Consider the following 10,786-nt stretch of genomic DNA (forward strand, 5'->3'; position numbering starts at 1 on the left):
ATGAACAAATCATTGGTTTTACAGAATTCTATCATGCGTTCTCCAGCATCATTTCTATCCCCAAGGTCATAGTTTCCAACTACTGATCCTTTCTCTTTGCTCCCAACCTTTGCATTCCAATCTCCAGTAATGATCAATACATTTTGATTGCCTGTTTGATCAATTTCAGATTGAAGAAGTTGGTAGAATTATTCTATTTCATCCTCACTGGCTTTAGTGGTTGGTGCTTAAATTTGAATAATAATGGTATTAACTGGGCTTCCCTGTAGGCGCATGGATGTTATCCTATCACAGACAGCGTTGTACCTCATGACGGATCTGAATATGTTCTTTTTGATGATGAATGCAACACCATTCCTCTTCAACTTGTCATTCCCAGCATAGTAAACCATATGGTCTTTAGATTCAAAAAGGCGAATACCAGTCCATTTCAGCTCACTAATGCCTAAGATATCGATGTTTATGCATTTCATTTCATTTTTGACAACTTGCAGTTTTCTCAGATTCATACTTCATGCATTCCATGTTCTGATTTTCAATGGATGTTTACAACTGTTTCTCTTCGTTTTGAGTTGTGCCCCATCAGCAAATGAAGGTCCTGCGGGCTTTTCTCCCACGATCTTTATTCCATTCGCTTTATCACAGTCAACTCTACTTTGAGGAGGCAGCTCTTCCCCCGTCACATTTTGAGTGACTTCCAACCTGAGAGGCTCATTTTCCGGCACTATATCTGTCAGTGTTTCTCTGCTATTCATAAGGTTTTCAGTGACTAAATATTCAGAAGTAGTTTATCACTCTTTCTTCCTAGTTTGTCTTTGTCTGGAAACTCACCATGGGTGACCCTGCTGGTATTTAAAATACTGGTGGCATAGCTTTCAGAATCACAGCAACTCAAGCTATCACAGTACGAGAACCTGACAGATGAGCGGTCGCCGTTTGGTTTTAAATGGAAACTATCACTTTAAATTTCAAGATCTGTGCACATGCAGTATAACCTTCCAGGGGTGGGGTTGGGGTGTCCATTTGCTTAGGCATCCCCTCTAGTCACCAGAATGGAGGTACGCAGACAGCTAGAGACCAATGAACAGATACCAAAAACAAGAATGTCCACACCTGTATCTCCGCGGTTCAGCAGTTCTGATTCTTCCCCTGCTTGGTCTCTCCCAAGATGGTGGCTTGGGGAGCAGCTGAGCGTCTCGAATTAGAAAGCAATGGATTTGTTGTTTCTGCTACAAATTCCCCTAGCTGTAAGCCTTCCAAGCTTCGAAATATTCCTTTATATGTGGTTCAGAGTTCTAACACCATCTCCTGAGCCTGCTTGGTCTGGTATTTTGTGTTGTTGCTGATGGAACTCCTCACTGCACATCTATCCAATCTTCAAATCAGATTAAGCAGTATAAAAATCAAGGTTAGAATGAAGCATCTCATGCTAAAGCTGGTTTAGAATTCCTAAACCATAATAATTCTAATACAAGTGAAATATAATGTTGTTTTTTTTTTCTTTCCCCATAACCCTAGTTTATTACAAAGGAGAATCCTCCTCCTTGTGGTGGGCTTATCAGTAGGATTTCTGGTAGTGAGCATGGGCACCTGGGTCCCCAATCTTCTTGGATTTGCAGAGATGGGGATCAGCCACCAGCAGGGTCTGATCGTAGTGAATGAGGATGTCTTTGATCTCTTTCTTGTAAGCCTCATGCACATATTTCTGGTAATAGGCAACCAAGGCTTTGGAGATGGACTGGCAGATTGCAAAATCTGGGTCACGTGGCCATCACCTTTCACATGAACACGGATGTCCACACCAGTGAACCGCTCTTTGCCCAGAATAGAACAGGCTCCGGTAGCTTGTACTGCAATGAGTGTGGCTCAATCAACTCCAAGGGTCGCCTGGTCACCTTGATGAAGCCATTGTGCCATTTGCAGTGCGCCACTGCTGTGGCAGTTTTCCTGCGTCCAAAGACTTGCACGGACTGCAGCGGACTCTTGGACAGCATGGCTGGTGGTTTGGACAGGAGGACTTTACCGTGCCTGGAATTAGGGATATCATTGCTGATGTCAGATGGATTTTGGGTAAAAGCAGAGAATATCAGAAAGATGTTTGCTTGTGCTTCATTCACTACACAAAGGCTTTTGACTGTGTGGATCTTGGAAAACTATGCATAGCATTACAGAGAATGGGTTTTCCAGAACACTTCATTGAGGAACCTGTACTAAGACCAAGAGGCAATTGGTACAACAAAACAAAGAGGTACTGAATGATTTAGAATCAGGAAAGGTGTGTGCCAGGTATGTATTCTTTCACCATATTTATTTAATCTGTATGCTTGGCAAATAGAAGAATGTAATAATTTTCATCTTCTCTAGATGGGTCTGGTAAAAAGAGATGGGGATAAGATTCTTATGATTCAATAGTGAATAACAGTTATCATGACTAATTGCCACTGTGACAATTGTAAAGGTAGAAGTTTTGTATCAAAAACGGGGGAGTAGTTAATCTTACAGTCCAGAAACAGAGGACTCTATGACCATGAAGGGAGAAGAGCACAAGCAGAATGAGGGATCCTATCCAGAGAAGCAGCAACAGCAGAGATGGAGGCAGAGATGGGGACATTGAGAGAGGGAGCAGCTGAGGACTCTAGATTCATGGGAAGAGAAGGACTGAGAGCTGGCGGCCAGGAGGCAGACTTGAAGAATGTGCCCTTTGGTGGTGTAAATTATCATATATGCCTGAGTGTTTAAAAATAAATAAATAAATAAAAGAATAGAGAGAAATACTGTTAACTGATGGTACATGGAGGGGATTATAATCATCGTAATGAAACAAGGTGTATGATTTATTAAATGTAAAATTGATGCTCAATTCACAATAAAAACCTTAAAAAAAGGTGTTTTTTTCCCCTCAATCCACAATAAAAACCTTAAAAAAAGGTGTTTTTTTCCCCTCAATCCACAATAAAAACCTTAAAAAAAGAAAAATAGAATTTGGCATCAGAACTGGAGAAAGACTCATTAACAAATGCAAAATGCAGATACACAACCTTGCTTGCTGGAAATGAGGACTTAAAATACTTATTAAGATCAATGACTACAGTCTTTGTTATTTTTATCTCTTCCTTTGTGTCACTTTCATTCAGTATGAATTGCATCTTAATGCATTGTAAACAAAAATTCCCACAACTGGACCTATAAACAATACATGGATAAAAGATTGAAGTTGCCAAATACATCATTTTGCTTGGATCCACAGTCAACACTCATGGAAGCAACAGTCAAGAAATCAAGTGCCGTATTGCAATAGGCAAATCTGCTACAGAAGACCTCTTTAAAGTGTTCAAGAGCAAAGATGTCAGTTTGAATACTAAGGTGCTCCTGACCCAAGTCATGGTATTTTAAGTTGCCTCATATGCATGTGAAAGTTGGACAATGAATAAGAAAGATGACAGAAGAATTGATGCATTTGAATTATGGTGTTGGAGAAGAATATTTAAAGTACTATAGACTTCCCTAGGAACAAATAAATCTATTTTGGAAGAAGTACAGCCAGAATGTTCTTCAGAAGCCAGGATGGTGAGTCTTTGTCTCTCATACTTTAGCTATGTTATCAGGAGGGACCAGTCCCTGGAGAAGGGTATCATGCTTGGTAAAATGGTGGTAGTGATGGGTGCGTGCCACCAAGTCAATTTGGATTCATAATGACCCTAAGGGATTCTGAGGCCGTAAGTCTTTGCGAGAGCACAAAGCCTCATCTTCTTCTGTGGATCGACTGACAGATTTAAATTGCTGACCTTGCAGTTAGCAGCCTAGTTCATAATCCACTATGCTATCAGGGCTCCTTTGGTAAAGTGGAGGGTCAGCAAAAAAGAGGAAGACCCCAACAAGAATGAATTGGCACAGTGGCAACTGCAATGGGCTCAAATGATACAACAATTGTGAAGACTGGTTCAAGACTGGATAATGTTTTGTTCTGTTTTTCATAGGGTTGTTAAGAGTCAGAACTGACTTGGCAACATCTAACAACAACGAAACCTAAGTTCTTGCTAATATTCCTCTGTCACACAACTTTCCTTTCCCTGCAATACTCTGCTTTTATTCTTCACATAGTTGAGTAGAACTTTCTTCAGGTTTTAGCTTACATATAATTTCTAGAGACATTCCTATCTAAGTAGGATTCTACCTCTCTTTCCTTAGCTATTATATAGTACCCTGATCTATTCTTAGAAGTCCTGGTGGCTCAGAGCGCAAGCATTCTGCTGATAACCTAAAGTTTAGCAGTTCAAAATCACCAGCCACTCCACAGGCGAAAAATGTGTTTCTGTAAAGATTTACAGCCTTGGAAGCCCTATGGGCAGTTCTGTTCTGTTCTACTAAATCATTCTGAGTATGAATAGTCTCAAAAGCAATGGGTTTGGGTTTTTTGTCTTTATCGCCTTAATCTCTTCATTTCTGTCATGTTTCTTGGAGTCTATTGTAACGCATAGCGACCATGTAGGAATTCCAAGGTTCTAATTCCTTGTGGGAACAGAAAGCCTCATGTTTCTTTGATGAAGCTGCTGATGGGCTTGAACTGGCATCCTTGTGGTTCCCAGTCCAGAGCTGATCCTACTGACCCACCATACTCTCACATATTTTTTTGTCTCTTTAGTTTCTCCCTAAGTCCACAGACTTGTTGACAGGGTCTTGGTTTGTCCTACTAGTCTATCCCAGACTAGTGTCTGGTACATTTTGTTGTGGTTGTTAGGTGTTGTTGAGTCAGTTCTGACTCATAGTGACCCTATGCACAGCAGAATGGAACAATGCCCAGTACTGGGTCATTCTCATAACCATTGCCATGTTTGCTCCCATTGTTGCAGCCACTCTGTCAATCCATCTCATTGGAGGCCTTATTTTTCGATGACCTTCTACTCTATCAAGTATGACCCAATGGCCTGCTACTTTACAAATACCTCCTGATAATATGTCCAAAGTATGTGAGACAAAGCATCATCATTCTCACTTCTACAATCATTCTGACTGTACTTCTTCTAAGACAGATTGGTTTATTCTTCTGGCAGTAAATATTCTTCTTCAACACCATAACTAAAGTGCATTGATTCATCTCTGGTTATCCTGATTTATTGTACAGTTTTCATATGTATAAGATGTGATTGAAAATATCAAAATAACTTGCTTGCTCTTGAACATTTTAGAGAGGTCTTTGGCAGCAGATTTGTCCAATTCTATAAATATGTCATTTGATTTCATGACTCTTGCTTCCATGAGTGCTGATTGTGGGTCCAAGTAAAAAGGAAATCCTTGACAACTTCAATTTTCCCTCCCATTTATTATATGTTGCTTATTCATCCAGTTGTGAGGATATTTATTTTCTTTACATTGAGCTGTAATCCATCATAAAATTTGTGTTCTTTTATCTTCATCAGTAAGTGCTTCAAATCCTCTTCATTTTCATCAAACAACATTGTGTCACCTGCATATTACAGGTAAGTGATGAAACTTCTGCCAATCCTGATGCCACATTCTTCTTCATATAATCCATCTTCTGGGATTATATGCTCAGCATACACATTGAAAAAGTAGAGTGAAAAGATACAACCCTGACATACATCTTTCCTGATTTTAAAACCACGTAGTATCCCCTTGTTATGTTCGAAGGACTGCCTCATAGTCTATGTACAGGTTCCACATGAGCACAATCAAGTGTTCTGGAATACCCATTCTTTTCAATGTTATCCATAGTTTGTTATGATCCACACAGTCAAATACCTTTGCATAGTCAATAAAGCACAAGTAAACGTCTTTCTGGTAGTCTCTTCTTTCAGCCAAGATCCATCTGATGTCTGCAATAAAATCCCTCCTTCTACATCTTCTGAATCAGCTTAATTTCTGGCAGTCTCTTATCAACTGTTTTTTAATCCTATTCAGCAGAATCTTACTCACATATTAATGATATTGTTTGATAATTTCCACCTTTTGTAGGGTGTCCTTTCTTTGAAATGGACACAGATATGGATCTCTTCCAGTCAGCTGGTCATATAGCTATCATACTTGATAAATATTTTTATAATTATTAAGCGAATGTGAGATATTGTAAGTCAATATACTGATTTGGTGATCAATATTGCAGAGTATGTCACAGAGATATGGAGAAAGAAATCTATCCAAAGGGTGATGGTGACTTTATGGGAGGGCCATGTTGGCCTTCCATGGTTCTACCAATAGCAGGAGGCTCCACATAGAGGAATTTACCATAGCAACCACCCTGCCTGTGTTCAGCCATTACTTACACAGCTTCTCTGTGTAAATTTTGTTTTCATAAAAAATGAGGAAACTTCTAGAAAGAACTGGGACGAATACAGGGAATTGGGAGGTCCAACAGTAATGGTAGTTGCCAGAGTGACATAAATGATATTTCTTAATGATAATATCCAAATGTATCCCCCTGGGTGATGAGGTCTGAGACACAAATTATATATGAAGTACCAAAGAATGTGTTTCCAAGAACTGAAAGAAATATTGTGGTAATTACAGAAAAGATGAGAAACCATTATAAATATAATATCCTTCTCTTAAAAAACCAGAATGGGCCCAGCTGTCTCTATAATAAGTTTATTCTATTTTCAATGTATCATTTTCTAGTCATATTTTCCATCAACCAAAATGTTTTGCATGTGAACTAAAGACATTTCTTTGCTTCATTTTTTTGTAAAGGACACATGTAGCTGCACATATATACATATGTGTATTTATAGACAGTGCAAATTTTGTATTTGTTTGAAGAAGACAGCATTTAGTATACCTGCTGGGAAGAGACCCAGGTATTATTCAGAGATTTTGACCTCTTCCGAAGAGCAACAAATGTAGGAGTGAATGAAGTGTGAAAGTAAGCAAGAGTGGTAACAATGCTATAAAAAACAGTCAGACCTAATCTACTCTCCTATGATGATGTGGTTAAGAATATGTCAGTGTGATGGGCACATTCATAACTTTTTAAATAAGTTTGACTCAAATTTACCTCCAGTAGGAAAAAAAAAAAAAAAAATTACTCGTGTTATATCGTTGGCCTTGTCTTGTTTAGTGTTTTTGTTAGTGTAAGTGACTTGAATGGCAATATGAAAAGCTTGCTTATCATACTTACCATTGTCACAAAGCTGGAAGTAGTAGTTTAATGATAGACTCAATATTCAAAACATTTTAGGTAGGCTGGACTATGAAGATAAAATTTACAAATGAAATTTAATGAAGTTCAAAATTAATTCAATCAATATTAATTACATTCAATTCAGAATAAATAAATTGCATATCTAATGTGTGCCGAGCCTGATATCTCTTCATGGGAGAAGAAACAATGAGGAAGCTGCTAAGAAAATTAGCACAATATTGTACTGCAGTGATAGAAGTGTGATGACCAAATTGGATGAGGAACGAGTACCATTCTTTTTGGTTGTGCTCTGATCATGTCTGAAATACTATGGACAGAATCTGGGGCCTCAACATTCGAGATGTTGAACAACTAGACCCCCCGGGGTAGCAGAAATGAAGAATGGAGAAAGGTCTGGATGTCAGGCTATGAGATGAAGAACTGAACATACCAGAGACATTGGTTTAGGACCAAAGACTCTTTAGGGAGCATGATCAATTTATTGAAAAGGAAGCTGTGTGGAAGAGTATTGTTGTTTTATCTGCCTCCAGAGGGCAGAAACAGGACCAGTAGGGAAAAGTTGAAAGGAGGTAGGTTTAAGAATTAGTTATTCGAGTTGATGATAAATGGTTGGCTTGGCAAGAAGGATTTTCTCTTTCGTTGGTAGTGTTCAGGCTGGGGTTGGGGCCCATGTTATGGGAATGGGATTAAACATTCTATTTTAAGAGGGATAACAGGAACAAAACCTTTAATTCTCTCCTTATCATGTGACTTAAGCTCTGATTGTCATCCTGAATAGTTCTGATAATTGTGGGTAGCTCTCTTTGTTTGTAACATATTTCAATTCAAAAATCAAAACAAAAAAAATTGGGTTAAAATTTGTCATTCCTTGAATATCAGGAAAGAAGATTTGATTAAATGGTTCTTTAAAGTGTGATTAACTGAAGCAATGGTGCGCTTAGATTGTTATTGACTAATTTGGCTACCTTTTACCATAGTTAGTATCCTCATAATTTTGAGCACTCCTCAAAACAGAGTTGTTGACTTTTTGCCAATATTGATATTGAAGCTGGTTTTAGATTTGGCTCAGGACATTAGAACAAGAAGTAAACGCAAAGAGTTAATGTTCTTTATTTTATCTGTTCTTGCAAGAAGTACAACCAGAATCCTTCCTAGAAGTGAGGAGGGTAAGACTTTGTCTCACATATTTTGGACTTATTATCAGAAGGAACCAGTCCCTGGAAAAGGACGTCATGCTTGTTAAAGTAGAGGATCAGAGAAAAAGAGGAAGACCTTCACTGAGATGGGTTGACTCAGTGGCTAAAACAATAGGCCCAAGCATAGAAAAGGGTGTGAGGATGGTGCAGGACTGGGCAGTGCTTCCTTCTTTGACACAGGGTCTGTATATGTGTTACAACTAACTCAACAGCATTTAAAAACAATGACAACAATCTAAGGTCAAGATCAGTTTCTGAGATTAGGGACAAGATTTAGCCTGTCTGTGAGGATCTAGAAACCCCAGCTATGGGCTGAGGAAAGACATAAAGACAAAGAACTAGGTCTTCTAGATATTATGTCATCTTTGAGGAAGAGGTTCACATTGAATTATCTTAGACTATTGAAGTGTTCAAAAGTTCAGTGGTTTGAAACCTTTTCAATTTTGATTTCAATACTTTCATGTTTTCTTTGGTTTAACACTGAATGTCTTTTGTTGTAAATTAATTGAAGTTCTGGTTTTAAAGCTTTTCTCTTTATGTGATTCAATCTACATTGAACGAGTGAGGGAAGTGTTTACATATGTATGCATTTTGCTATAGAACTTAACTTCCTACAGACATATCCATTTGGATGTTAATTTTTGCTTGTGAGCAAGTCCAGAGCTGCTTTTGCAGCAAAGTCTTGGGCATGACCACGGTTCTATCACCTGGAACCTATGGTAGCAAGTAACTTGGATTGATTGTCAGAACCAGGTATTAGTACTCATGTCCTCTGGTTGAGAGCCTTCTTCCCATTTACAGAGCCATCATTCTGGTCTAAGTCTTCATGATCTCCAACATAGGTTCAGAGCATTCTTCTCTCATATGAGTCTCATTCTATAACCTGCTGTCAGAATAATCACCTTTGGAGGCTATTTAGATGATCATTTCTCTATCACTCCACACGGTTTGGTTTTCTGATTCTGTTTAATCTAATCTCTCCACATGTCATTGAGAGTGCTGAATCAAAAGTCCCTCCTTATTACTTGAAGTTTTCTATTATCTGCACTAAAACTCTCTTCCCAGGAAGATAGTAATTCACTCACTTTTTTATGAAGGTACTAATATTTACTTATTTAATATCAAGTGCTTTCGAGTTTTTGTTTTGTTTTTTAATCCTCACAATTTCAGCAGGAAGGCATTATTTCTATTAAACCAATAAGAAAATCTAAGCTTAGATATGTTAATTACTTGTCTAAGCTCACTGACTTTTGTCTGATTATAATTACTATGCTTTTTCCACATCATACTTTCTTTTACTTCACAAGCATTTATTGGGTGTCTTTTCTGTGCCCAAATGGGTGTTTTTGGTATTAGGGATAAGAAGATGAACGAAACACTGGCATTATATATATGAACATGTATTTTAAATTATAAAGCATTTTGCATAGATTGATCTTTTTTTTAATGTTTTATTGTGAATTATGTGATAGTTTATATGGGAGAACATTAATTTTACATTCATTCTATCGTATATCATCTCATTGCCATGGTTACAATTCCCTCCATGCATCATTAACCAACCAAAGGATATATACCCTGCAAGCCTGTCCCCCACACCCACACCCCCACGCCCCCCCACCCCCGGTCTTCAGCACACAGCCCCTCTCCCTCTCTGTGTCTAAAGTCCCCAGCTGCTCCATCTCTCCACTTCATCGTATCTGCCTCCATCTCAGGCATCACTGCTTCTCTGGGTAGGGTCCGGCTCTTCTCAGTTGATGGTCTCAGGGACCTCGGCTCCTAGACTGAAAAGTTAATCACTCCCCTCCTTGCTATAAAACATCTACCTGTACATTTCTAGATTGATCTTAATAAGAAGAAAGTCAGTCATGGACTTGGGACTTTGCAGAGCCATGAAGGGTAGACAAACCTCTGAAACTGTTACCCTGAGATAATCTTTAGATCTTTGATAAAAAATATCTCCATAAATCATTTTAAAACCAAACAATAGTTTCGCTTACCTAGTAGAAAGGACTCCTGGTATGACACTGTAGAATAAGTACTGGACTTTGAATCACAATGTTGGCATTTCAAACCCAGCAGCTTGCTCTTTGGAAATGCTATACAGGGTCACTATGAGTCAGAATTGACTCAATGGCACTTAACAACAACAACAATATAATAGAAATAGGTCTGCCTTGAGCATTATGCTTTTTTTTAAAATCTACCTACAGGGGATCAAGTTGACAATAGTAATTGGAAAAGTTAGATGGGAACTTTAGGGGTCAGTGAGTTTGTGTTGTTGTTGTTAGGTACCATTGAGTCAGTACCGACTCATAGCAACCTTATACACAGCAGTATGAAACACTTCCAATCCTGGGCCAGCCCCACTACTGTTGCCAAGCTTGAGTCCATCGATGCTGCCACTTGGCCAATCCATCTCTCTGGGGTCTTC

At 38.6% G+C, this 10,786-nt stretch overlaps 1 pseudogene; it reads right to left on the reverse strand.

The window, feature by feature from the left end:
• Positions 1-1,558: 1,558 nt before the first annotated feature.
• LOC102816328 lies at positions 1,559-1,994 on the reverse strand (annotated as a pseudogene).
• Between the last annotated feature and the right edge of the window lie 8,792 nt (positions 1,995-10,786).

Source organism: Chrysochloris asiatica, unplaced genomic scaffold (assembly GCF_000296735.1).
Source record: "Chrysochloris asiatica unplaced genomic scaffold, ChrAsi1.0 scaffold00043, whole genome shotgun sequence".
NCBI lineage: Eukaryota > Metazoa > Chordata > Mammalia > Afrosoricida > Chrysochloridae > Chrysochloris > Chrysochloris asiatica.